Below are 25,749 nucleotides of genomic sequence, written 5' to 3' on the forward strand. Positions count from 1 at the left end.
GGGTATTTACATACTAGAGTTGCCCTTGCTCGAAAATAGCGCATTAAATGCATTTGGGCCATGGGTTGAATGTGGGCAAGCAATCTTACTCATCCATTTAGATGTGGGCAGTGGCCATGGTGCGCTAGTAACAAGGCTCTAGTTCTTAACCTCATCTTTGGCCATCTTTGGCAAAATGCTCACTAGGTTTAGAAGATTTTAGTCCTTGATCACAAAGTAATTCCCTACTTACATTTGGGTTTATGTACTCACCTTGAAAATTGAAAGTCATTTGAGAAGTGGTAATATTATTGAAGCTTTCCTTGAATGGATGTAAGTTAAACCCAGAAAAGGTTTCTTTCCTAGGATTGAGCTTGTAAGCAACCTCAGTTATTGAATGCAATCACATGCGATTCCACACCATAGTTTCTTTCATCATTATATATGTGCAAGGTACCGAATAAGATAGATGCACCAATGGCCAAAGCATTGAGAGTAACAAAAGGGATTGCCAGTAGGCCACGAGAAGAAAGAAAGTTGGCTTGGGATTTGGCATACATTAGAAAAAATTTAAAGTATTTAGTAGATCTCTTTGAAAAGAACGTGGTAGCAAAATTTGAATTCATTCCCCCATGTTGCAATGATGTTGTACAGTTGCCCTCCGATCATGCAACTTCCTTGTTCCAATCCTTTTAAGATAGACATTGTACTTGGAATGAGCTTGGAATTCATATATAATGGATGGGAGGGACTCAGGGATGTATAATATTTAGCATAAAATTGTTCGCATTAATATGCTAAATAAGCTCCTGAACTCATTCTATTTGTGTAATAACATCTTTACCTTCTAGGAAACTTTAGCTTGCTAGGCACAGGAAGACAAGAGGAAGACATTCTTGTGTAGCAACTAATAAGGGGTTTGATGTGCCACACATGGCAATGTGAGCATTGTGGTCATAAGGTCTATAATCAATCGTAAGGCAACCACAGACAGATAGCATGTTCGCTTTAAGTTGGAGTCTAGATAATTATCTTAATTAACCCTTTGATAGATATTATATTAAAGTTTAGTGCTCCCTCTCTTGGATTGCCCACAACTCAAATTTATCTAAATGTGTTGACTTAAGTTATTTGGGTGCTAGAACCAAATAACTTCTTAACCCTTCATCACCACTATAGTGTAAGACTTAGTCTTAACGAGGTCTTAACATTGGATGTATGACATTGCATTAAGCATGAATCTATAAGAAAATATATCTTTAATAAAAAATGAGGGGAGATTATCATGAGTTAAAGATGTTGTGTCATACGCAAAAGATAAGGTCAATTCAAGTTCATTGGTTGCATGACTACTTATATGCCTATCTTTGAGCTTTAACATGTGGGGAGGCTCCCATGCATCATAGATTGGAACGCTCTATAGGGATTTGAAATTTATATTTAGTGCATTTTATGATGTACAAGATCATGCTCTTCAAAGATTCTGCAATGAAGTCAGCTCTTAGCATGCCAAAACTTAAGAATATTGTGTTTAACATTGATTCACCTTGCTACACGCTCTCGATGTTATTATTTATTAGTATTCAAATCTATATACTTATTGAATTTTAAAACTATGGCATATTAGATAACTTCAAGGGAAAATTATATAATACTTACATACTAGGGTTACATATTTTCACATGAACCCTTGGGATACATTACCCAAGGAGTCCATTATTCAAAATCCAAGAGGGAGGGAGGGAGGGAGAGACAAAGAGAGTTTTCCTTTTCATAAATCGGTAAATGTTGGTGGACCTCTCAATCAATGGACAAAATCTCGAACCCCATGTACGTTCTATTTCTATAAGGGCCACTAGATATGACAAACCATATGCAAGGTCTCAAGACAATAAGAGATGAGGTTTTTCGAGATCTAAATAAATGTATTAAATGAACAATGTTGAAATTATTAATAGGAAAAAAGAAGCATGCTACCATGTCTTCCTTTCCAATGTTCCTTTTGTTATGTGGTTGTTAAAACTTTATATCCTCTTATACAATGATTGCACTTGGTGGGGCAAATGGACAAGTTATGATTTTAAAAATTCTAACAAATCATTTAAAAGCCATGATAATATGGCCTTATGTAATAAAATGTTGATAAAAATTCCATTTTTTGATGTACCTTATGGGGTTTATGAGTCTCCAAGTAGAACAATGCCATGTAACTTAAGGATTGAATCGCTAAAAAATAGTATCTTGAAAGGGAGTGCAAGAAAAAAAGAGCCATATTACAATTGAGAGTACATACATAAGATACAATCCCATAGGATTGATCCTTGAAGAAATCTACACCAAAAAATTAGTCACTTTATCCTTCTAGGGGGAATAAAGGATGATCTTATCATAATAAGAGTTTTCCAAGTGCTCATCACTACTAAACAACCATATATACATCTCCCATACAAATGAATTAAAGAGGTAATTGGGAACCCTTGCTTACCTAAGTTCTTCTTATAAAACATTAGGATTTGTACTAAATGAAATAATAATCCTTTACAGTTAGCTGTCAAAGATGGCCTACTCGGGGGGTGCACTACTTAGAAACCTTTAGTATCACGTGAGTTCACGGGGTAAATGTTGGTGGACCTCTCAATCAATGGACAAAATCTCGAACCCCATGTACGTTCTATTTCTATAAGGGCCACTAGATATGACAAACCATATGCAAGGTCTCAAGACAATAAGAGATGAGGTTTTTCGAGATCTAATTAAATGTATTAAATGAACAATGTTGAAATTATTAATAGGAAAAAAGAAGCGTGCTACCATGTCTTCCTTTCCAATGTTCCTTTTGTTATGTGGTTGTTAAAACTTTATATCCTCTTATACAATGATTGCACTTGGTGGGACAAATGGACAAGTTATGATTTTAAAAATTCTAACAAATCATTTAAAAGCCATGATAATATGGCCTTATGTAATAAAATGTTGATAAAAATTCCATTTTTTGATGTACCTTATGGGGTTTATGAGTCTCCAAGTAGAACAATGCCATGTAACTTAAGGATTGAATCGCTAAAAAATAGTATCTTGAAAGGGAGTGCAAGAAAAAAAGAGCCATAGTACAATTGAGAATACATACATAAGATACAATCCCATAGGATTGATCCTTGAAGAAATCTACAACAAAAAATTAGTCACTTTATCCTTCTAGGGGGAATAAAGGATGATCTTATCATAATAAGAGTTTTCCAAGTGCTCATCACTACTAAACAACCATATATACATCTCCCATACAAATGAATTAAAGAGGTAATTGGGAACCCTTGCTTACCTAAGTTCTTCTTATAAAACATTAGGATTTGTACTAAATGAAATGATAATCCTTTACAGTTAGCTGTCAAAGATGGCCTACTCGGGGGGTGCACTACTTAGAAACCTTATGTATCACGTGAGTTCACGGGGTATTTAGAAAACCCCTCAACTAAAATTTTCTCCCAATAAAAACACCCTTCTTTACTTATGAACTAAGTGATTTTTTTCTAAAGTTGAATTAAAAATCCCCTCTTGTTATTATAGACCTGTTAAAATTTTCCAAAAAGTTAAATTAAAATACCCCTCCTTTTAAATGAACGTGAATCCCCCGAGATGGCCTATATGTGATTAGAATTATGTGGGAATAGTTGTACTATAGCAGCAATTAGTATGAAGATGTGATCCATATATGTCCCTACTTTGTGCCCAATGGAATTTACCCACTAGAATGGAGGCCCACAATGGCGACATCTCCCTTGTGAGATGGGCTTCTGGAGCATTCTAGATGGAGGTTTTGCTTATGCCCATGAGGGCTCGAGGGTTGCTAGGTTGATAGCCATTGGCAAGCAATTAAGAATGGTGGATGGGACATGTGCTACCCAACCTTCTTGATAAGTTGCCTAGCCTACACTTAGTCACTTTAATCACAAAGCTTGTTTATGTGAAATGATGGAATCCTTTTAGTTAGTGTTTTCCAATGTACATATTCCTTGTGTTGGAGTGGAACCCTCTTGGCAACTCCATTTGCTAGCATTTTGTTCCTAGTGGATTGTAAAGATGTGCTCTCAAAGTTGGTGCACACATTACTACTACTTTGTAAAGATATGCTCTCAAAGCTAGTGCACAAATTACTATTTTGTAGCCATGTGCTTTCCTTGTTTGTGAGCATGTTTAATAGTCTCCAACCCTCAAAGTGCTTTGTGCAAGAGGTTGTAGCTTTGAAAATGCATGTGCAAGCTAGAGCAATAGGTGCCGCTTCAAGAAACTCTCATGTTGGTAAGGATGTTAGAGTCATGTAAATGTACAAAAATGCATGGAATCAATTTGCAATGTACAAACTTTGTGGGTCAGTTTCATTGGTTGGGATTTATTTACGTTATGAGATTTTGTAGCTGAGAAGAGTAGAGAAACTATTCGCTCATTTGAGCCCGACCCCATGCAATTTCAGTTCTAGTTAGATGTGGATGTTATCAAGGGATTCGAGGTGCACGTAGCTTCTCGACCCACTCTCTCTCCAAGTGCCAAAAGTAATAAATTGTGCATAGAAGCCACTTTTACTAGTAAGATGTGATGTGATGAGAAAGGAGCCCATTGGCTACGAACTTCGGTCCCTACCAAAAACCTATGTATTCATTTAGATCCATCGACATCCCAGAGGAGGCGGGGGAGGGAGGGGCAAATTTTCAAGGTTGCAAGAGAAAAAAAGTCCCCAAACCATTGAGTTTTTTTTTAAAGACACCCCCCACACACATTGGCCAACTCTAAGGGGCCAATCGACAAGCAACAGGTGATCTTTGTGATGTAATCGAATGTGGGCAGTAGCTCAGGTGGGTAAACAGCCAAACTTCCTGAGTTGCAGTTGCCACTTTTTTTTCTTTTCTTTTTTGAAACAATGCCGACTTATAACCCTATTATAAGAGGGGGTCAATCTAAAAAAGGGCCCATATTACAAAAATTGGCCGAAAATGGACATAGCCTGGGGCCTGCTAAAAGAGCATGACTGGACAGTTCCACAACTAAAGTGAGGAGAGCTACAAACTCAGAAGCCTACTACAACATCATGTTTTCCCACTATTTTCGCTAAGCCTATTAGGCTGGATCTCAGCGCCGCCAATACGTCCGACTCCTTGAAACTGGTAGTTCCTTGATTCCTAAAGACCACCTTATATTTGGTAAGCCATACTGCCAACAACATGGCAGCACGTACATACGACCAGTTGGCAATTAGTGTCCAGGGGTAGTTTGAGACATCCCCCAATAAGGTTATTTTCCAATTGGAATGGAACTTGGACATTAGGCCAGCATTTTAGATTGCTTTATCAACCCATCCCCAAACACCTCGAGTAACTAGGCATGACCATAATAGATATTGTAGCATCTCCTTAGAATTATTGCAAAGAGGATCAACATGGTTCACTGTGAATTTTTTCGCTAGCTTAGCTTGAATAGGAAGCCATTGTTGTAATACCTTCCATGAGAGAAAACGGAGTTTGTTGTCCACCCTACAACGCATCTAGATGTCTTTGAACCGTTTCCTCCACAAGCCAGGTGACCTCCTTAGACCCCACTTCTTGTTTAAGGTATGGCAGATTGGCTGTGTTGCTTCATTCAAGTTCCGATAAAGAACTTTAGCCGAAATCTTTCTGAGATTGATTCTTCGTAAATGCCATTGTGACAAGTGTAGATTTATTGCATTAATGAAATTAGTGGGCCACTCAGTGCGGAGCCTTCTAAGGACTTGGACAAGCAGTTTCCTGAACTAATAGCAAAAACTTACAGCTTATCTCCCCAATGTCTAGACGCCATTTGAATCCTCCTTGATTTGCACCCAAATTCTAAGACCTTTTTTGAATATGCTTTGAGCGCGACATATCTAGCCACTGATTGAATGGCCATGTCCAATTGGTCTTTGCCTACCAAATCTCGAAACTCCAAATAAAACTCAGCTGTTAAGCTCTCTAAACCAGAATCTGTGTACTTTTTCATACTTTTAAGAGCATCCCATTCTGAGAGGGGGGCCCTAGAATGCAGAGATCTTTAAGCATCACTCACCCGGGATTGAAGTCCAGCCAATGATTTGTTAACTGAGGCTACACAATCTGCATTTTTGACTACCGGCTCTCAAATGTCTAAAAAAGATACTAGCAATATGCCAATATTCAGTTGGAATATTTCCTTCTGGATCCATTACCCTATCCACCAATTCTTTTTTATATTTTCTTTTAGCAAATTGAAAAAAGAATTGATTGGGACAGTTCCCCAACTCAAGCCATAGCTGCTTGCTATAAATCTTGGCGTGCTTGGCATCTTCTAATTCCTTGGATTGAATTTCTCCGAGGAGTATGGCAGCATAGAGATCATTAGATGATATATTTACTACTGCTCTCAACACAGTTGTAATATGCAGTTGACACTATTAACAATATAACTAAGTCCTTAGCAGGTGAAGCATGGGACTGGTCATTGCACTATGTAGTGCTATTGTTGGATATATCTTGCAAGGTAGTAGCCTAATGGGGTGGTCCTCCGAGGGCCTCCTCATGCAAGATGATTTAGGAACGACCTATCCTTTTAAGTGTGGCTTTTTTGGTTGACTCATCAAGGCCCCAAGGAGCAACCAGGTTTTACTGGAAAAATGGCCGTGCGTGAACCCATCGTGGTTTTTGTCACCTACCTCGTTTGCAAACCAAGTGCTTTGTGTGAACATACTCTAGAGGCTTAACTCTTGCACCCTGGGCACATGCGACAGTTTTGGCAGACTTCATGCAAAGTTTAGGCAAAAAGTGATGGGAACGGAGTACAAGGGTCGATAGGAAGGGGATATCCAATAGGAATGAAGTCTCTTTGCCAATGGATAGGGTCCCTTGAGATTGAGGCTGCCATGTGGCCCTAAGTGGCATTTACACACTTGGCCCATCGTGGGCATGCTCAAGGTGGCCCACAATTGAGACGCACTGAATGAAAGTTGGGTGAGAGCTTGTGCGGCCATAGTGTGTAAACTCCTTAGCGATAGTGTGTAAATTCCCTGATTCCCATTTCTTCCGAGAGGAAACTTTCTTTAGAGGATATTCCCACGTCAAGGTAGTCCTCATGCGAACTTCACGGCTACATACAATCCTATTTTCGAGGATGCTCGTCCCCTCGTGTTTGGACTTTTGCATCTCAATCTCCTATGTCAGAACTAGCTGAAGGCAAAAGCGAGGTGAGGTGATGGAGGTGGCATGAAATGACAGAAACCACCGGTTGGGAGCAGGCCTACATTGACGGAACTCCTACAATCGTGCTTAATGATGCCAAAGTTTCGGATGTTAGAGGGCCTCCCCACGCAGGCCAGTAAGGCTGAGACAACCGTACGGGCAGCTAGATTGCACAACCGCATGATTGTTGGGCTGCCAGAGCTGGCTTTCTTTCAGCTCTGCAATGCTAGCCGAGCCACCCCATTTCAAGCTTTGCTAGCCTAACATCGCAATGCCCAGATGCGCTGATTGATGCAGTGTTCACAGAAAACCTGCAAACTATATACAATGAACCTGTAACATTTTCATTTTCACCTATAAAAATTATTTTCTCAATTTTGTAAAATCTGCAAAATTTTAGGTAATTTAGTTATATTTTAGCTAAAAGGTCGGAAAATTCTTAGGAAAAACCTTCAAAATTTGAAACCCCAAGTTTTATGATTTGTTGAGAAAAATGTTTTCTGTGAACGCTGCTTTGATGGTCTTCTTGTTGGGTGAAAGAACCTGCGAAATCCGGGTCACGCCATCATTAATGGTATAATGATGGTAGTCTGCAACCTCACAAAGCTTGCTTTACAGGACGTGCCATTTGCAAAGCTAGCGTAGCATCGAAATGCTACAGTTCCAGCATTCTAAACAGCGCGGGGAGGTTCTCTTGGAGGAGCTAGTTTCAACTTCAGCCACAAAATCGGCCCTCCGTCGAAATAGCGAGGGCTTTTTCCTGACGTGGGTACTGAATATGGAGATATTGGTATCGCAACGAAAGACAGAAAGCGCCTGCCGACGGCCCGCAATGAAGATTCTAGCATTTACATCAGGATTCGAACATACATTGCAAGATTTCCTAGGAGAGGAGAGTGGCAGAGCGACGTGTGACACAACTCAATGGAGCCATATCCAGATGCAGAGAAAGAAGCATTTCGGAGAAGTCGAGGGCTAACAGGCTGAACGATTCAGAGGCAGAGATTGGGGGAGAGGGACAGCGCTGCATCGAGGACAACACAGGAGCAATAATCATCTGGGCAATTGAACCGCCTCTGTTCTGACGCGAGGGTTGTTCCTCAGAACATTAACGGAGAAAGGCAAGAAAAACAGATGAGCTTTTTCGGGAACCGAGTGAGAGACATGCTGTTGCGAAGGTTCAGCTTGAACATGTGTTGAAGTAATTTCCCAGGGTTAGTCTATTCTGATATCCAGCTTACGATTCGACTTTTGGAATAGGAGTGAAGGAGCGGGTCATTTCTATGTTTTGCAGAGAAATTTGTGCAAGTAGTGTGTTCGTCCAATATGTAAACAAATATTACGCCCACATGCGGAAACCTTCAACACCATCACCTCGTGAAAGTTATGCCTTCTGATTCGTTCTCAAGCTGCAATAACGTCTCTGAAGAATTACCAGATCTGAAGATTTGACCAAGAGTGTTATTAGATTAAAAATACTAGTTCAACTTGAGCCTTTTTCGTCCAGTTACCGTTCCCAAAGAAGTTTACCCAAAAAAATTACGTATTTGGCTGTCCCACAAGAAGAAGTCTATGCTGCCCCTCAATCTATCACTCTTGCATGATGTTCTGTCGTTGCTGTGATTTCTCTCATTTTTGGGTAGCTCCTTTCGCAAGTTATCCAAGATACAAGTACCTCTTAGGCTAATGACGACGCTGCCTATGGGATATCCTTAGGCTTTGCTTTTCCAAAGGTCATTGGCTCTTGGATTTGTTGGATCAAAGCAAAGTTCATAGTGGGGTATTCTTTGTAGGTGTTAGCATCTCACGTCTGGACTGCTAGGTAGCTTAAACTCCTTTACTCTGTGATTGTGAGTCCTTTGTGTTCTTGTCTTTTGCGTGATAGTAAGGTTGAGTGCATTGGGAGGGGTTGTTGGAGCTTCTAGTATACTCGGCTATATAAGGTTGTGACTTTGTCTCTAGAAACACGTCTAAGATAACCACCATTTCATATACCTGATAGGCCTTTGATTTCTCAATTTAACCTAAAAGGCATATTTTGCTTTCAGGATCCAACTTTGACGTGGTTGCTTTATTTATGTACACAATTGAGTAGTGATATTTTTCTTACCATACTATGCCTTGGTCTTTGTCCCGTTTTGGATTCTCATTTATAGACAGTGAGGAGCTTGGTGCCCTCAACGTCCTTTTGGTGCGCAAAGGAATAGGATAGGATCGCCTTTCTCTGATTTTCTTTTGACCGTTCAGAGACCTAGCAGCCACTCAACTTTGTTTAGCCTGTCAATCCATCTCTGACTTTGATCTTTTACTTTTGACCGATGCCACCCTTTCTTTTTTGTGGTTAGACATGCCTCATTCCCAAGCCAAGCGATAAGAGTTAACAAGCGGCAATGGCAGCTGGTTATCTTTTTGGATACCATCTACAAGATCTTAGCCAAGTTCTTGAGTCTCCATCTGTGGTTTGTCCTTCTCGTCATTATTCATGATGCATGAATAGGTTTGGTCCAGAAGCGAAGCATCCTTGACGATATCTTCACTTTCTAGGAGGTAGGAGAGTGGCCCATCAAGGGAGTCTTAGTCCCTCACGATCTTACTCTTGGATTTTGAGAAGGTTTATGGCAAGGTAGACTGAACTTTCCCAGAGGGCATAATGAGGAAGTTGGTGTCCCTCCCCCCCCCCCCCTCTCCCAAAACAAAAGAAAAGACTTCTATTAAGTACATATGAAATTTTGAGAGCAAAGCTCAAGGGAGAAGTACAACATGTGAGGCATGAGAAAATGAAACCCAATTAGGGTAAAATCAAGCTTAGGAAACATCTAAGGTTGTGGTTGAAAATGCCACTGCAACCCTGTCTGGGATTTCGAGAAGAATGGGGAGCTACACACCCTCAAGAAAACATTCCCCCTGTTAGAGACTGCTCGTGAAGACCCTTGCATGGTCTCTCAAATGGCTACCAAGGTGTGTACCGTGTCTGTCTAGATACCAGCCAATGTGTGCAGGATGGATGCTTGTCAATCTCTTCGCGCAAAGGGGGGACTTTCGGAAGAGTACTCCTGAAGCTGGTCCAAGCTTTCAGGATAGCAACCATAAGAGGGGAGGATGGAGTCCTGAGATGGTCTGAAGTAAAGATCTGGAGGAGAGCAGGCAAAACTCGTATGACCACCACCTTGCATAATAAATCTCCGCTCTGCAAGTCTAGATCTATTGAGGCCCCTACTTGGGTAGGATTAGTGTCTCGTAAGTTACCCACCGGTCTTTTGAGTTGAGTTATGCAATCGCTAGAATGGCACTGAAAAGAGCAAATAAACCATGCAGCCCGAACAATACTTGGTTGACCACCACCACTCGGGAAGCTAGGTCAAGTTTGGTTGAGCTTCCAAAATTAATCTTCCTCTTGACACTCTCCAGCACAAGGGCGAATTGTTGCGGAGGAGAGATGCCCACACTCACCTAGCAGCCCAAGTACCTGAAAGGAACACCCCTTTGGATCCAAGTAAACCAAAAGAAGCCCCCCCAGGCTGGAGCGCCCATATCACTAATCCAAAGCCGTTGTACTTGTTTCAATTGATGCGTGCACTTGCTTTGCCATACAAAGCAAATCCAAGGCTGCTCTAAAAGATGTGCGGTTCTATGTGGTGGCATCCAAATATACTAGTAGTATCATCAGCCAGCTGACTATCCAAGAGCTCCTCACCCTGTTTAAGGGGAAGTGTCAGCCCAATAATGTCACCTTGGGATCTCAAGACAATAATGTCACCTTGGGATCTCAAGAATTGGCTCAATGATTGCTTCAGCCACAAATAGATACAAGGGGGCAAAAGGGCATCCTTGACTAAGTAATCTAGAAGTCTGAAATCTCTCTCCCCTTTCTCCTCTGATAAGCACCTGGCTCCTCTAGTCCATGCATCTGAAAATACAAAAGTGTGCAAGGGTACCTTCAAAAAACTCCAGTCTACTCTGTCATATGCCTCTATAGAATCAAAGAGTAGAATGACAAGGCGCTGGCCACTCTGCCCAATTCGAAGCTTTCTTAAAAGAGATAATATTATAAAAAATGCTTCCACCATGCACAAAACCCATTTGCATATCATGATAAGATATGGAAGAATGGGCTATAAACACAAACAAAAGTTGGGGCTTTTGCATTAGAGAAATTGTTGCTTTTTACATAGGTAGCTCTAGCTAAATGTTAATATCGGCCCAGATAAGGCCAAAGGGAGGCCTCTCACACTCAATCTGATAGGGATATCTATGGCCAATGTTTTGTTACTCTTTGTTGAGGCCTTGATCTCAGGTCTTAGGAGCCATGGCTGGAGTTTATCCAGCTGCCACTCTCATCAATATGCTTTGATAGTATCTGCACCATGTATGCTATATGGGAGCAAGGTAGAAAGCGTTTCATGAATACCGTCGATAGATGGGAGCATTCTTGCAAGGCTTTGGCTTGTTGGCATTTTTTTAATTCTCACAAATTCGTTGATTATTTCTGCATTAGCTTTCCCTCTGTGCACCTCATAGATGAGCGATTCTTTGTATTATTTTCAAGGTTTTAATAGGAGATACTTTCTTTGGGAGGGAAATGCATCTACAACTTTATCCAGATTCCTTTTGTGATGAAAGTGGTTAATGCTTAGTCTAGTGTGTGCATTAGAGCACCATCAAAGCTAGTCTTAGTCTTGGGAGGACATAATTGCATCTAGATAAGGTCAAAGCGTCACCAACACCGGGTGATGGTCTGAGGGAGGAATCCCAAGAAACATCCCACAATGTCCACCTCTATGAGCTGCATATTGTCTAGAATAAAATCAGTCTAATGTCTCTAATGCATTAGAACCGTATTGTCTATAGATTGGGTCTCCTCTGTAACATGGAAAAAGTTGCGGGAAACTCTCGAGTTCGTCATCAACTTATATTCTTAGAAATGGGAAGTTTAAATAGGATTGCTTACTGTAATCTTAAGATTTGACTTCACACATGTAGGATTTTGTTTAGATTTGTAAGAGATCAATAAATGAGGTTTTGAATTGAAACTTGGCAAGAGACCTCGATTGCATTTGAAATACATGTGAATATACCATCATAGAAGCATGTATTACATACTGGTATAGCATATATGATTATTCAGAACCTAGGATAGCAATCCATATACGCTGCAAAAACCTCATAGTGACTAGTACACTGGTCATAGAAGTCCCAAGGCAGATATACTGTCAGCAAGCACTACCTCGGGTGAACATACAATGTCACCAAGTGACCTCTAGATATTTGAGCTTGTCTATAACAAAGAGACAGAGGTTCCATAGTCGCCAAACATTTGAAAATGTCACATTTCAAAACGCATTTCCAAACGTTTGGAAAATTTTCCAAACGTATTTCAATTCAAAAATTTCCCCAGGTGCCTATTTTACCAAAAATTATATGCCTACTATATAAGTATACATTCCTGGGACCTAAAATGCATGATTTCATGCATTAATGGCACCCAGAACACTGAGGAACATAGAGGAGAACATTTCAGCAATCTAATATGTTCATACACCTAGAAGTGAGCCTAGGAAGGCGTCTTCCAACAAAGCTTGATGGCGACAGCTCCTTTGACTGTTTTGATAAAAAATAGGGCAAAAATTTGACCTTAGGGCCTTTTGCCCTAAAAATCACTGTAAAAAAAACACGTTTTTTATTTCCAAATGTTTGGCAACGTTTCAAAAAATAAAAAATGTGTTTCATTGCAACTATGAGAGGTTCTACCTGTTACGTCAATTGTAATACCGTGACATCGGTATAACGGGGAAACCATGAGGGCTTGACAATACTTACCCGTGTGGCTAATGAGGGCTAGGGTCTAGGGGGAAATCCTAGGCCTAGGCAATTAAAGGAAGGGTGCATTAGTTGAACCTAAAGAGCGGTTTAATGGTAAGGTCCACTTGGACACATGGCACCATGAGGGTTGGCCACTTGGGAGGTATTGGGCTGTGTGGGAGGATCTAGATGGGAAGCTGGCTAGAAGGGGGTTGAGAGAGAAAACCCACGTACCATTTTTGGTGAGCTAGCAGCAGAAGGTCTAGACCGTGGATGGGAGGAAAAACGCTGGGGAAAGCCCTCGAGGTTGGAGGACGTATCATTGGTATCAGAGTGAAGGGGACGAGAGTTCTGGGAAGGTGAAAGCAAAGGAGACGAGACTCACTGCCATGAGAGTAAGTGCGTTAGGAAGGACTTTAATGCTTGAAGTTGTGCGGCCCACAATGGGTTTTAGTGGCACAACTCCTCGATGGCACAATAGCAATTTAATGGCGTAGCAACAGTCCGGAACGATGGATTTTGGAGAACCGTGCGCACTGTGCACTATCATCTAGTACTAGTAGGCCACTAGTACTAGCCTACTCTGAAATACAGTTGTGGAATGGGACTGCAGGAGAGTTGCGAGTTTGAACTTTTGAAGATTTCCAAGGCTACCATACGACCATCGTCATCAGAGCGGGACTAGAGAGGGTGTCACCTCTGTGCTGCAGCTTTGAGTACCCACGCTCTCAGAGAGTCAGAGATTCATACTCCAGGGACTTACAGACTTTGGAAGAAGCATCGGCGATTCGATGCTTTCGTTCGTTGGTCGGCTTGCGGACTGCACAGAAAGCTTTGTGAAAAGCCACGTCATCTAAGGTCTACAAGACCTTAGAAAAAGCCACATCATCAACACCTTTTCTACCCCTCTTCTTCCTAAGGTTTTAAAAACCTTTTTACCCCCTTGTTCTTCCCAATCTTCCTAACCTCACCATTTTCAAAGAAAAAGATTGGAGATCGGTTCGAGGAGTTCGAAAATGTAAAAGAAGAGGAAACTATAAGCGGGATTTCAAAGTTCGAAATCGAGAAAAGCAAAAGAGCGAGATCAGGAAGTGACATCGTGAATTAAAAGAGTGCGAGGATGACTCGATTTCAAGGACAAAATCTAACGCTTCAAACAAATACCAGGAAAGTGGGCATCGCATTGTTCTCTCTGACATAAAGCGCTTTGCTTTTTAATTTCTGGAAAATATACGTCTTTAAAATGACAACTCCAGAAAGGGATGGTATGATTAGGGAGGCCGAGGAAAGGGCTAGAAAGGGAAAAGCAATAGTTGGAGAGGAAATACATGAGGAGATACAAACTGAAACGCAAGAGGATAATGTGGAAATGGAGGATATTGATTATGGTGATTATGGAATTCCGTATGCGGAATTCACTAAACTTGAAACTCGAACGCAAAATATAGAAACACAGTTAGGGGTTATCAGTGAAACACTAAAAACCCTAGCTGAAGCTATAACTAAGATAGCCGATTCTCAATCAGTATCTATTACTGAAAAATCACCGATTCCTCCTAATCAAGTTGAGAGGTCTACCTCTCGACTTAGAGAAACCTCGAACATCCTTAAGGACTTAAAACCGCCAATTTACAATGGGGAAGAAAAGGAGCGTAATAAAGATGCGATTACTACGTTCTTGCAAAAATGGCAAGACTTCCATCGACTTAGGAATACTCCTCCTGAAAATCAAGTCGTGGAAGCAAGTCTTTCCCTGGAAATAAAGCCTATAAATGGTGGATGAGTCTCAGGGAGAGTGATAAAATTCCTAGATATTGGACTGAGTTTAAACAAGCCTTCCTAAAAGAGTTTTTACCGGAAAATGAATTAGAAAGAGCGTGGGAGGCTTGGGACAATTGCATTATGGGTAAAAACACTCTAGTCCAGTACATAGCGAATTATAGGGAGGCAGTCCTTAAGCTGAAGGGAATTGATGAATTCCAAAAGATAAGGGGTTTCGTAAGAGGTCTCAAAGACACTTATAAGGTTGAGGTGAAAAGAAATTCACCAAAAACCTTTGAGGAAGCCATTAAGTATGCCCAAATATACGATGATACGACGGGAAAATTTAGAGTTGGAACTTCAGAACGAGTTTTGTTCCAAAGTTCAATAAATTCTCCAATTTGAAAAGGAAGGGGCACTTTAAGAAGGAGGTTCGTCAGGCACCACCTAAGAAAACTCAAACACTAAATTATCCTCTCTTGAAGAAAGAGGATTATGAAAGAGCCAGGCAAGAAAATCTTTGCTTCAAATGTCTGGGCAAAGACCATGCTGCTTGGAACTGCCCTAAAAATAAACCAGCGGGAGCTAAAGCCCCAAATAGACCTCCACAAAAACAAGTGCATGCGGTGCAAGTGTTACCGCTTAATGGTAGTGAAAAGTACACTGAGGTAGAGGTCTATCATGAGGATAGCACCCATATGTGCTGTCTATCATCGGCAATGTGGTAGCCCACCTTTGGTCCTCATGATTTAATGAGGATGCATGGAAAAATTAAGGGGCAAAGAGTAAGAGTGATGGTCGATGATAGTGCAACACATAATTTCTTAAACTACTCGTTAGTTAAGAAATTAAAATTGCTTGAGAGTCCTAGTGCCCATAAATATGTGGTCTCTTTGGCGAAGGGCAGTGATGAAAAAGTTTGGGACACCATGATATATGGTGTAGAGATGGATATTCAAGGCTATCAGGATGCCTTGGATTTCCAAATCATGCATCTCGACCGAACAGATGTAGTGCTTGGTCGAGAATGGCTGTATAGTCTTGGGCATAGCTTACAGAGGAGTTATCTTAATAACTCCATTATGTTTGAAAAAGAGGGTAAAGTCTTCCAGATTCAAGGAGAACATGATGTGTCTAACTTTCCTCTTATTTATTCGATGGATTTGGAACAACTACTACACCAAGAAGAATGCGAGGTATATCTTTCTGAACTTACTTTTATTGGTGATTTTATCTCTTCTGCATCGGAAAGAAGTAATGTTATTTTTGATAATGTTAAAAAGTATAAATCTTCTTTCAATGATTTAATGTTTGAATTTAAAGATGTTTTTCCGTTTGATTTACCTGATGGTTTACCTCTTGAGAGAGAAGTAGATCATAAAATAGATTTAAGTCCTGGATCTACCCATGTATGTAAACCCCCATATAGACTTAGTCAAACGGAGGAACAAGAGGTCGAAAGACAGTTAACATAATATCTTAGGAAGGGTCAAATTCAAACAAGTAGCTCACCTTGGTCTGCACCAGTTTTACTGGTAAAGAAAAAGGATGGTACTATGCGTTTATGCATAGATTACAGAGCACTAAATAAAATCACCATAAAAAATAAGTATCCTATGCCTCGCATTGATGAGCTCTTTGATCAATTGCAAGGGGCAAAATACTTTACTAAAATTGATTTAAGATCAGGATATCACCAAGTACGAATTAGGAAAGAGGATGTCCCTAAGACATCATTTCGTACTAGGTATGGGCATTATCAATTTAAAGTAATGCCATTTGGATTAACAGATGCTCCAGCAACTTTCATGACACTTATGAATAGTGTCTTAAGGCCATATCTAGGGAAATTTGATGTAGTATTTCTAGACAATATCCTTATTTATAGTAAAACCAGGAAAAAGCATTTGGAACATTTGCGAAAAGTGTTCCAACTGCTTAGAAATAATTCACTCTTTGCAAAAGAATCCAAATGTGAATTCTTTGCAAAAGAAGTGAAATACTTGGGACATATAATATCCCAAGAAGGGGTTTGTATGGATCCTGACAAAGTAAGAGCAATATTGGAATGGCCACATCCTACAAATCTATAAGAATTACAGATATTCTTAGGTTTGTCAGGATTCTATAGGAGATTCATCCAAGATTACGCTAAGATTGCTATTCCGATGACGGACTAGCTGAAGGGGAAGGGAAGAACCTTTATATGGGATGAACCTCAAAAGAGAAGTTTTGAAAAATTAAAGGTAGCTATAGCGGCAGCTCCTGTCTTAAAAGTAGTGGATTCCAATGAACCATTCGTGGTTGAGACAGATGCCAGTGATTTTGCTGTTGGGGCAGTACTTATATAAAAAGGTCGACCAGTGGCTTTGGAAAGCAAAAAGCTAGATCGTGCCCAACGGAATTACTCGGCATATGAGAGAGAACTATATGCTATAGTCTATGCTTTAAAAAAGTGGAGGCACTATTTATATGGTGCAAAATTTGAGATCATTTTTTATCAAGAGAGCATTAAATGGATTTGTAATCAGCCAGAGCTTAAAGGTAGAAAAGCTAGATGGGTTGAGTTAATGCAAGAGTTTGATATACAATTGACATATAGGAAAGGGAAGTTTAATGTGGTAGCAGACTCTCTTAGCCGAATGCTGATTGTTAATGAATTGAGTTTTACTCAATTTCAAAATGATTTCCTAGAGTCCTTAAAAGGGAAATGTGAGTTTGATCCTCACTTCTTTGAAATATGGAAAGCAATTAAAAACAGGGATCCAATTAATCGAGAGGCTTTCATTGAGGAGTCGCATGGAAATGGTGACACACCACAGGTTGGTGATAAAGGACTCAAGTGGAGAAAATATACTATTGAAGATGGCTACCTACTCTACAAGGGTAGAGTATGTGTCCCGGATGATAATGACATTAGGCGCCAAATCCTTTTTGAATGTCATGATACTCCGAGTGCTGAACACTCGGGAATTTGAAAGACATGTGCTTCTGAAAAGACAATTCTTTTGGCCTAGAATAGGTAAGGACGTCCAAAATTATGTATTGAAGTGCCAAAAATGCCAGGTCAATAAGGCTGAACGCCTTAAGGTAGGAGGTCTCCTACACCCATTGGAGATTCCTTCTGGCAAATGGGAAAGTATCTTCATAGATTTCATGGTGGGACTACCTAGAACACAGAGGGGGCACAACTCTGTGTGGGTAATTGTGGATCGGTTGACCAAAATGACTCATTTTATTCCTGTCAATGAAGATGTTAAAACTCCAGAATTAGCTAGGCTATTTGTGGAGCATATCTATAGATTGTATGGACTACCAGCCGGTATTGTTAGTGACGGGGATAGCAAATTTAACAGCCATTTTTGGAGGGCTGTGTTTAAGAGACTGGAAACTTCATTGAATATGAGCACCGCGGACCATCCACAAAGTGATGGTCAAACTGAAAGAGTCAATCAGATCATTGAGGATATGCTTCGAGCATACGTAAGTAAACGGCAAACTAATTGGGAACAGTATTTGCCCATATTAGAATTTGCATATAACAATGTCAAACATTCAGCTATAGGTTTTAGTCCATTCATGATGATGTATGGATTTCAATCAAGAGCCCCAATGACAGTGGGACTTGAAAAAGAGAAGGTTCAAGCGGCCAAAGACTTTCTTGAGGATATGAATCAAACGCTTAAGTTAGCTAAAGATAGTATAAGAAGAGCTCAAGATAGAGCACGACGTTATGCAAACCCCCACCATAGAAAGTTGGAGTTTGAAGTAAATGAGAAAGTCTACCTTAAGGTACCTGAATCTTCAAAATCTCTTAGCGCTTCCGTTTGACGACCTCGCACCCTAGTGATTCAAGCCTCGATTCTTCTACTGCCACGCGACGTGTGAAAAGGGACCTTATCAATTTAGCGACTAACTCCTTTGCTCGGGTACACTAGTGCCTGTACGTCACGCTCACCTCGACGCTTTATGATGTCACGGTGGGTCTCTACTTTCTTTCCCTCCCTAGCTCTTTGCTCGGGTACACTAGCGCCTGCATGTCACGCTCACCTCGACGCTTTACGATGTCATGGTGGGTCTCTACTTTCTTTCCCTCCCTAGCTCTTGGATCGTCACAGCCTAGGAAGGCTATGAGCCTTGGCTCTGATACCAATGTAATCTAGGACAAACGCCAGCATCAATTTCCTGCGCTCACTCTGCTCTCTCAAACTCTCTCTCATTCCCTCACTCTGCAAACAGCTAGGGCCCAGGACAACATGTCGGGCTGGACCCCCCGAAGGTACTTTATTACTTAAGAGAAAACTGAGTACAAGAGTTCAGCGTGAAGCTGCTCATACAAAATCCAAAACGTGAATGAAATTACATGAGCTCTTAGGCTCTCTTTCTTGGCAACAAGCCACTTGTCAAATTCTACATTACTTTCCTAATTACATGCCACTAAGGGCAACTCTGGAGTCTTCGAAGCACTTGGTCACGCGAACAGCCTCCTAGATGCTTGTTAGGCTCCATAGCGGTTAGAAAAATATCCTTTTAGTACCTGTAACAATTAATTAAAGCGCACCACCATGGCACCCATTAATTGTTAGCGCTTTGCATGCAAGTAACACACTATGGACTAATTCTAGGCACGGTGGGCATCCCCACTGAACACATATGCACACATAACAAATATAAAAATATATATTTATTCTTTGGTTGATTGAAGTCAACGCTCTTGATCATAATTAAGGGACTTTGACCAAGGGTCGAGGCACCTTAATTATAGTCAAGTCTCTCCAACTGAAGTTGGCACAACTCTCCAATCAAAGTTGGCACATCTTGGTTAACCATAGTTAATCCTCTTGGTGCATGCCAAGTCTCGTTGACCGAAGTCAACACTCTTTGACCGTAGTCAGCTTTGTAGTTCTTTGGTTAACCACAGTTAACCCTCTTGGTAATAAACCAAGTCTCCCCGACCGAAGTGAGGTTTACTTGACCAGAGTCAAGTATCTTTGACCATTAAAAGAACTCTTTGACCATAATTAACACATATGAAAACTCTTTAATTATGATAAGATAAATGGTCAACTATACTTTGACTTAGGATATTTACATTGTGGTGACAGTAAACACCAGAGATGGCCATGCATTTGAAGGAATCCATCTCTGAAAGTATAATGCAAATGTTGCTGTCCATCAAACAACTCATCATAGAGCCTTGGAGAATCCCCATCCTATGCATTCTAGTCCTTCATTGCATCCAACTCAGGACTCAGCGCATATGTTTGTGAGACAATCTAGTTTGAGTGAGGAAAATATCTCAAGGTCTGGTGATCTGTCTGCATAGTGAAATCAGCCCCTAGAAGGTAATGCTCCCATGCAGAAAGAGCTCGAGCCATAGCCAGCCACTCTTTCTCATGTACTTGCAAATTTCTTTCAGAATCCTGCATTCTACTCTCATAGGCAACAACCCGTCCATTCTGCATGAGACCTGCGCCAATGTTGTTTCCACATACATCCCATTTTGCACTCCCAGCTGCATGCCAGTGTTTTCATTCATTACTCTCTGTATACCCCCAAGCATAATCTCTTGCATACCTTGCATTCCAAGCTGAAAACCAACATGGTGATTTCCAAGGATTCCTAGACCATTCCCAGCTTGACGAGCCATTGCTTGAAACACCACCAAAATATCCCGGATGCACTATGGGATGCGGAATGACTTGCTGTCCCTGATTTGCATGCTGAAAACCATTGCGTTGGCCATGCAATTCAACACCACGACCATGAATAAACTGTTGCATTGGAGCACCCTATCCATTTGGCATAGCTATTGGCTGTCCATTCAATGGCATAGGTCCACATGGTTGCCTGTGGGCATTCTGATCATCATCAACAGAAGCTCCCTCAAACAAAGATTGCCCATCTTGAGAGGAGTGTTCTTCCATATCCCGATCGTCGTCACTGTGTGACATACTTGCTCAATTCTCCTTGCTGCAAATCAATGACATCAAGCAATACTTTCACAAGAGAAAACCACAGACTCACCTTCTTAAAGAAGATGGTGATGTCCCGGCAGTGGAACCATGAAACCAGCCTTCAATAAATTAAAGGGCAGTAGATCTAACAGATAACCAGCCAACACTGTTACATCAACAACTCAGCAAATATACACCTAACAGAATGGGAGCTAGAGTGCCCTTGCACCAAGACAAAGACACAGATTGACCCCAAACCTTGGCGGCCCTTTCGGTATTTCTTTACTAAAATGGAGAGACCTGCAAACAGGTACACAGTGAGTTCAATCTCATCTGCATTCAGTGCATTTCCCACTTTCAGAAGGCATCAGTGTCCCAAGCATTAACTTTGCTAGGCCCTGCTCTCACACCCTAATAGCAATAAGCATCCATATCAGTGCAAATACCTGCATAAAATTTGGAGTTGTTACTAGCAGCCCAAACGGGGTCACACAACTCCCCAGACTACCACAGGTGTCAACCGATTCACTGAAATACCCAAACAATGGGTGAGAGCATAGCTAGTCTGCCTGCAACTTCGAGAACATGAACTTGAATTGCAAGCATCCACTGTGGACCACCCTGCTAACTAAGCTTCTCCAAACACAGCTCACAACAAGAAACAAACCTCCGAGTGAGCAACCAACCACTCTTTGGCATCAAGGGCATTACACAGCCTGCTAGGAATCCATAACCGATGCAAGTTCTCTGTTGAGAATGGCTCCCACCAAACATGGATAACATGCATCCATTTCTATTCCATATGAATTGTTGTCAGCCTAGGATTGTTCCTAGCAACCAATACTTGGTCACAATCACCCCTGCAACTGCCTCAAGTGCCCCCTCAACTACCTACTCCCTTTGAGTAAGGAAAGAAGCATAAACTTCCAGCTAGCATCCATGGAAGCTTGGACGAGGAAAAGGACTTCACACTGAGGGTTCCCTTGCTCAGTAAATGCATTAGAATGTCCAGCCAACTCTACCAAAAATCAGCTCACCATAGGATGAGATTCCCTGTGTGCCCATTTGATTGTTCAGAGTAGCTTACAACTAGCTCTTTGTAACAAGGCAAGCTCCTAGAGCTATTTCACACAAGTGAGCTGATCTATGTGACCAGCCTCTCCTTCAAAGCTCAAGTGAGACACTGCTGACCAGGCCGATCTCAATGAGTAGACCTCGTCGACCTGTGTCCTGTAGACCTTGTGAAACTGGGCCCCTTTTAGAGCAGCTAGTAGCCTGCAGGTAACCAGGCCCTCTACGAGCATTCTTGACCAGTCTTGGTCGGCTGAGCGGGTTTATACATGGTGTGGTCAACGGACGGGATAAGTAGCGGGGTATTGTTTCGGCCTATATCCCACCCATCCTTATTGCATCGCGTGTGGATGAAACCATTGCCTATGTCTAGACCAAAGATCATGTAGATTCGATAGGGGCAGCTCCTTTGTTAGGATCAAAAGCAGAGGTGTTGACATAGCAATAGTTCTAGGGTGATCACATATCAATGGTTCCCCTGTGCACGAATGACAAGGACAAGTTAGACGGAGCAAACCATGTGCATTGGAAACTATATCTCAAGATTTGGTTTGTACATAAAGACTTATGGGAGCTTGTTTAGGGGTCTGAGAAGAAACCCGAGCAACCTTCCAATCCCAGGAAGTGGACCCAGGATCGGGTGGATGAATTTCAAGACGAGCTTGCTACTTGGGAAGAAAATGACTCGAAGGCACATTCAGTCCTTGTGCACACCATCATGGAGGAGGTTTCTCCCGCAGTGCAGACATTGACTAGTGTATATGGGTATAGTCCAAATTGGAGGACCTTTATGCGAGGGACTCAGTGATGTGGGCTGTTACTCTAATGGGGCAGCTTTATAGTCTTGAGTTCTCCAAGGGTAGCACTATGCAGCCCTTTCTGATGAAGGCTAAGGTCATCCATGACCAGCTTTTTTCCATGAGAGCTGCATTGACCTCTCTCTAGTTGGTGGCACTTATTCTCATCAAGCTACCTCTGGCTTATGATATGGTCTCTCAGGCCTTGCAGTGTCAGGTCTTAGCTAGTTAGTTAGGCTTTAATGATTGTCCTCTCTATTGCTCGAAGAGGAGTCAGTAATTTTGTCCCAGGGCAAGCTGCATGTCACTCCAGGTGGCAGCATGGCCCTTTCATCTTAGGAGAAGAGCAAGAAAAATAGGATAGGTGTTACAAGTGTGGCAAAAGAGACCATTTGGCGAAGGACTGCAGGTCCAAGGGTAAGTCTCAGGATTAGGAATCGTTATCAGACCATGACCCATCAGGAGGTACCAAGGGAGTTGTAGCAAAGATTGCCTTGATCTGCAAGATACTACCAGCTTTCTAATAGTAAGAAGTCTTCCTCCAAGAGTCACAGCCAGAGAGGGCATGTGGAAGGGAGGATGGGTTGCTTCTGTACTCAGTTTTAGATGCTCGTTTGGGAGAGACTTTACAAGCAGGTGTAGCTTGAATGAAGAGATTTTGGACTACTTTTTGATTAGCCTTCTCCTTTAGTGCTAGCCTTCGTCATGACTGAGTTTGCCCTTCACCTCCGGAGTGCCGACAAAAACTCAGTACGATGACTTTGTATAAATGGATGCTCAAGTATGTGTGGGTGTGTAAATTCATATGTGTGAGAGCATACTTTTATACTATGGTCTATACCCATTGTTGGGATCTGATGACGTCAGTGGGGATGTCATAGTAGCTAGTCCTTGCTATGCATGATGGAGTTTATGGTTTTCAACCTTATGAGTGACTATCATGAGATTGAAACTGCACTTTGTTGTGTGTTTAGAGGATGAGTTTGGGAATGTTCCTGGATTCATCTAGGTATATGCTTCTGTATTCAGTTGACAGTCTGGCAGGCATAGGAGACAATGTGGAGCTATGGACCAGATGTGTTCGGGGTTCATTGTTTTAGGCTGCAGTGACTATGGACCGAGGAGCTCAAGCTGGTTTTTGTATGTGATGAGTTCACTGGCAGGTTACTGGATGTGGTGTGTTCCACAGTTCATCTTCGTCCATTGGAAACCCATAGGGATTGACATGGGATATTACTGAACACATGACTTCTTTGGAGCATCAGGTGACATTTCTTCGAGGTACCAGGCGCATTAGAACTATCTTCCAGAACATTTCCTGTTGGTGAGTCCATGGTGATCAGCCGGCTTCCTCGGAAAATTGTGCTCACCATGAGCTGCAGAGATGGTGTTAGAGTTAGGCATCTTTGTGAGTGAGGGCTTCTATGTGGGTGTGCTCGCCCCTTTCAGGATAGGTGTCACTATATGATTGTGCCTATTCATAGGCTGTTTTGCAGGGCACATTGGCCCTGATTGTAGGGCACTCTAACCTATGTCATAGGGAAGGTAGGCCAGCCTGTATGGACAGGCTACCCTGGCCATCCTTGGGGCTAAACCCAGGTCGGCTCAACTGACTCAGCCTGGGTTGATTGACTGACTGTGAGTCGGCCATCACAGGCCCTATTTATAGGGTCCTGCCTCACTGTCACTTGGAGTTATACTTCTTCCCTCTTTTGGGGTGTTCTCCCTTGCTATATACACAGTTTTCTTTGCCTCTCTCTCTCTCTCTCTCTCTCTCTCTCTCTCCTGCATGCTTCCGCACATTTCACACTCACAAAAAAGTGTAAAGTTTTGCTAAAATCGTTCAAAACTTGATATAAAACATATAAACGCATACCATGCTTTGTCAATATTGTGAACTAAAGCAGACTGCCTTCTCAAGTCGGGTCAACAGGGAGACTGGTAGGGCTAGTCAGGGTCTACCATGTGGCAGATCGTTGGCCACTACAGACTGGGTCGGCCTAGTCTGTAGATCTGGTCAGGCAAAACCCATCTGGAGTCGGCCAGATCAGCAGGGCTTTAGCCTTATAAAAGGGCCCATTGGGGGGGCTTGCATATCACTGTACCTTGTGAATGTGCTGCAGGAAGGCTAGATATCGGCTCACCTTGTGCCTTATAAATGGCCTGCATCCAGAGCAGCAGGAAGGCTAGAGATCAGCTCACCTTGTGCCTCATAAGTGGTTTGCATCCAGAGTAGCAGGGAGGTCAAGGAGAAGGTGTGCAATGCCTCACCATTGGCTGCTTTGCAGAGCAGGAAGGAAGTTTGCTTCTGTGCATCTAAGCAGCCCACTAAAGCTCCCTAGTAGCACACAGGCTGACAGACAATTGGAGGTGCTAGGAGAAGGTAGAAGACAGTCTGCAATTACCAAAGGTCCACATCTAGGCAGTACCTTGGTTGAGATGGTGGCACATTGAGCATGCTTTGTATGAGATTCTATCCATCATTGGAGCAATCTATAATACATGTTTTCTACTCGAGTGGGCATTGTTCAATATCTGTCTGTATTGTGTGGACAACAGAAAGTTGATTTTAGCATTGTGTGATTCCGGAGCTACCTTTCTATACATTCTTCCGCAGTGGGAAGGTTGGCTACAACAAGCAACCTCTGTCTCTGTTTCTCAACGATTCCCCCTAGCTGCCATGAAGGTGCCCTGGAAGTGCAGGTAACAGTTAACGAGAGTAGTGGAAAATTTTGGTGCACTGCTCTGCCTGATCCCATGTGTGAAGGATTCAGTTTATCAGACCAAGAAAAGTACAATCTAAATGTCTAAGGGAAAGCTCCAATGTGAAAAACCATAAAAGCACGAATATCGTTAATCTCTAACATAGTCTTTTATGGGTGCCCATGAGATGATATACAAAAGCAATTATCTCAAGTTCAAGAAAATAGAAAGACCAGAGATGCCTGTACCAGATTTCACAGACACCCCGACAGTTGTAGGCAGCTTTACATGGGGACTTTCCAGCAAAGCATTTTGAGTTTTGTAAACTTGCACTGGTAGCACTCGACTCTTCATGCTGACAATAAAACACAGATCCAGACAAGGTATTCTCAACAAGTCAGATTTCAAGAGTTTATGTTGGGCCTTGGTGTTACTTGAGGGTGGCATACTGTTTTCTCAAGAAAT

General features: G+C 41.8%; 1 protein-coding gene across 1 annotated transcript in view; it reads left to right on the forward strand.

The window, feature by feature from the left end:
• The window catches only part of LOC147891366 (putative glycosyltransferase At3g07620), a 28,835-nt gene that overhangs the window by 1,489 nt on the left and 1,597 nt on the right, over positions 1-25,749 (forward strand). The window lies entirely within an intron of this gene.

The sequence above is a fragment of the Dipteris shenzhenensis genome, chromosome 18, assembly GCF_047967505.1.
Source record: "Dipteris shenzhenensis isolate YYH24624 ecotype China chromosome 18, Dip_SZ_1.0, whole genome shotgun sequence".
Classification (NCBI taxonomy): Eukaryota; Viridiplantae; Streptophyta; class Polypodiopsida; order Gleicheniales; family Dipteridaceae; genus Dipteris; species Dipteris shenzhenensis.